We start from the raw sequence: 3,723 nt of genomic DNA, 5'->3' as shown, positions 1-3,723 counted from the left end.
AGAGCTGAGAGAAAATAAAACCGCTCAGGTGCTGAGGAGGGCCACGAGAAGGAGCTCCTGCCAAAGCGGCGCCGGCTGCCTGTGGCCCGGGAAGCCCGCGGCACCTCGCCAGCCGGGGCTGGGATGGTACCGGCTGCAGGAGCCGCGACAGCTCCAACAGTTGAGAAAACCAAATAAAAGAATTTTGTTCAAAGGGATCCACGTGTGTCTGCAGCTGAGATGCTTTCTGAAATGAGGAAGGGATTCTCAGCCTTTGGGGAAGGAGGAGCAGAAACCTGAAAAGGAGTTCTAATTGCCTTTGTGTGATTTGTGATGAGAACAGGGAATGGCTTCAGGAAGAAGGAAGCGGAATAATTCTCAGGGTCTTTTTGCATCCAGATACTAGCTGTAATAAAAAAAGCCTATTTCCTGCCCAAACAGAGCTGATCACGCCACTTGCTGTGGTCCCAGCAGTGGCATCACACGATGCCTCGGTGCCTCACGCTGGCTGCCAGCGCAGCCTTGGCACTGGGGAGAGGCGCTGGGTCGGGCACGGCTCTGCCCTCTGGCAGTGCCCAGGGAGACGCAGCAAGACATGGGGCTGGGGAGAGCAGCTTGGGCAGCCTGCACACCCACCGTGCCACCGCACTGTGCTGTGGGATGCAGCGACCTGTCACAGCATCAGCTCCTGTGGCCTCCGAGCCGCAGGGAAAGCAAGTTTGGAGAATTGCACAGGTGCCTGCAGTGGTGCTGAGCGGCCCCGGGAGGACGGGTGGGGGTAAAGGGCTGGAGGGAGCTGTGGCTGCAGGAGGGAGCTGGGGGCTTCTGGGTGTGCAGGTAGCAGCTGGTTGCTGCTGGTGGCTGGGGTGGGCATGGCTTGGGGTCCCTGGGGGGAGATCCTCCAGGAGGCCGCTCATTTACAGTTTCAGGAGGACACCAGCACTGAGGGAGACTTTGCCCTGGTGCTTGCACAGAGCTGGCTCAGGGTCAGCCTGGCCAAGGTCAAGCCCAATTCACCTGGTTTCTGGCTAATGGTGCAGAGCAGCGGTGAGGCTGCAGTGCCGTGGGATTCCGTTTGGGTTTATGCCTCTGTCGCGGCTCTGAGAGTGAGTGATTAAAGTGCAGGATGGTAATGGACCCTTGATGGTGCTTTTAAGGAGTTAAGAGGGAAATGGACCTGCTGTAGCTGACCTTCCCAAGGTGGTGGGGCCCTTCCATGGGGGTGCACCCCCCTCAAAATGCTTTCCAGTTTATTGCTGTGCAGAGTTGTCGGGTGTTGGAAAGGCACGGCTGAAAGGCCCCAGGGCAGCTCACGTGCAGCTGCTCTAACTGGTATTTCTCATTGCACATTGCTGGCTGGTGATGCAGGGAAGCCTTGCTGGGGGGGGGGATGGCTGGTGAGAGCAACGGTACCTGATAGTGCTTTGTGGTGCTTCTGCAAAAACTCTGTCTGGTGAAGGAGCTGTGCCGTGTGCCAGAGGAGACCCGGGCACTGCAGTGTTTGTAGCAGGGTGCCCTGCACTGGGTGCCAGCTGCCTGCAGCCCCCAGGGCTGGGGGGAGGTGGAAAAGTCTCTCTTGTTTATATAGACTCAAGGAACAAACTGAAAGCAGGTAAGAAGTCAGTGTGCTGTTTTTCATGGAGTTGGTAAAGACGTTAGAAGGTGCATTATCCCTGTGCTAATAAACCACAGGAGGAAATGAATCACAGTATTTCAGGAATGCACTGGAAATAAAAGTGCAATTACTCCTAAGCACCCTGAAAGTGCACCAGGGGTACAGCCGAACAGCATTCATCACATATACATTCTTGGTACCTAAAAATAGCCACTTTGGAGCCTTCTACCCATCACAGGAATTTAGCAAGCTTGTTGTGGCATATATTGGCAATTACCTGGTACCAACAGGAAAACATTCAATTAAATAATGGCAAGAGAAGAGTGACAATTATGGGATGGGAAAAGACAAGTTGTGCTCTTCTGAGGGCAAACAGCACGTGGCACAGCACTGCATGTTCAGTCCCCCTTGGGGCAACAGGAGTGGGGTCCCTCCCTGGCAGCCACCCTGTGAGGGGTGGGATGGGGGTGCCATGGGCACAGTGCAGACCCTTGGCTTTGGGGGTAGAGAGAGCAAAACCGCATTGACTGTTCTCACGTGCCCTCAGCAACAAGGTACTGCAGTGGTGGGAGGCACTTGTGGCACTTCCCGAGGATGGGGGATGTATCTGAGTGCTCGGGAGAGCGAGCCCACCCCATCCCCCGGGCTGGGGGAACGGGAACGAAACTGCAGGGCTGAGCGTGGGCGCCTGAGCAGTGGGGTGCTGGTGAGATGCCCAGATGGGCTTGGCCAGGAAGGAGGTGGGATGCTCGTGCTGGAGAGCAGCATCTGCACTGGAGAAAACATCCAGTTATAAAGGAACTGTTTTTTTCTCTGCTCTTCCTTCAGTGCTGTTATTAATCCCAAGCCATCCTTGCCTGGATGTGCTGGTTATCCAGCCCCGGCTGTATACAGAACACACGGTATTTGGGGCTATACTCACCATGGGGAGCGCAGCGTGCTGCATAGGGCCAGGCTGGGCACGCAGCCCTGGAAGCAGCTTCACAGCTGGGCTGGCACAGCTGTGGCTGCCTCCCGGCCATGGCACTCTTCAGGGGCATTGCAAAACGCTGTTCAAGGAAAAGAAAACAAACCCTTCTGTAAAGCAATGTTGCTAATTGCCTTTTCCACCCACATCTCGTTTTTCTCTTCTAAATGCATACCTCTGGTCCAGGAAAAGGTCAGCAGTGGAAGTTGCTGCTTTCTACCTTCCTCTCAAGTACAGCTGGTTTTTAAGAGCCCTAAGCCACACTTTATATAAAACAAACAGTGTATCTTGTTGTTAGCATTAGTAGGGTGCAGTGTCATGGGGTAAAACTCCTGCGGCAACAAGCTGACCGCCTCTGAGTGGGCAAGTCTCAGCCAAGCTGCTTGTCTTGGTAAGGCTAAAAATAGACTTCTGTGTCCTGCCGATAGCACGCTCACCGCAGGTCAGGCACCACGTCTTGCCATCAGTGCACGAAAGAAAAGCTTCTCCTGGTGCTCGCTTGAGTGTGGAGTCTATCTCAGTGTTTGTGTGCAGGTTTGGCAAATCCAGGTGGACCTGCCCAGGGTCATGCCTTCATGCAGCGTCAGGGCACAGAGCCCAGGCGGCTTTGGACAGGCTTTGCTTGTCCCTTCCCTCCTCTTCCTGTACCCTCCTCTTCCCGCACCCACCTCTTGCCAAGCAGCCGGGAGCAGCGATGCCTGCCCCCGCAGCAGAGCCACTCTGGTGCTCGCTGGCTGTTTCAGCAGAGGCACATTTAACGCTGGGGGCTGGCTTAGCACCAACCAGTGGCAGTGGTGCCTCAGCCCAAGGTGCTGCCGGTTCCGGGTGCTCCCTGGGCACCCACCGCAGTGGAAGCGCAAGGTGCTGAAATCCTGACCAAGAAGCATGAAGAGCCTGGCTTGGCACCAAGCTCTCTCAGTTAGTGTGCAATTGTTAGTGGTGGATGAAAACCAGCGTCGGGCACTGAGAGCCGCTGTGTTCCTGGTCTGTAGGATGCGCTGCATCTCATTTCATGGGGTATTTCTGACATCTGGTCAGAAAGTGTGGCAACAGCCTGTGCGGGGTGTGTACATCCAGCCTGGGGCTGCGGGTTTGCATTTTTTCCCCCGCCCCAGGTCATTCCGAGTGCCTGGCGGTGCAGCAGCCCCCCCGCTGCCCCCCC

This window comes from Aptenodytes forsteri, unplaced genomic scaffold, assembly GCF_000699145.1.
Source record: "Aptenodytes forsteri isolate BGI_AS27 unplaced genomic scaffold, ASM69914v1 Scaffold299, whole genome shotgun sequence".
Taxonomy (NCBI): domain Eukaryota; kingdom Metazoa; phylum Chordata; class Aves; order Sphenisciformes; family Spheniscidae; genus Aptenodytes; species Aptenodytes forsteri.
Note: the sequence above shows the minus strand (reverse complement) of the source record.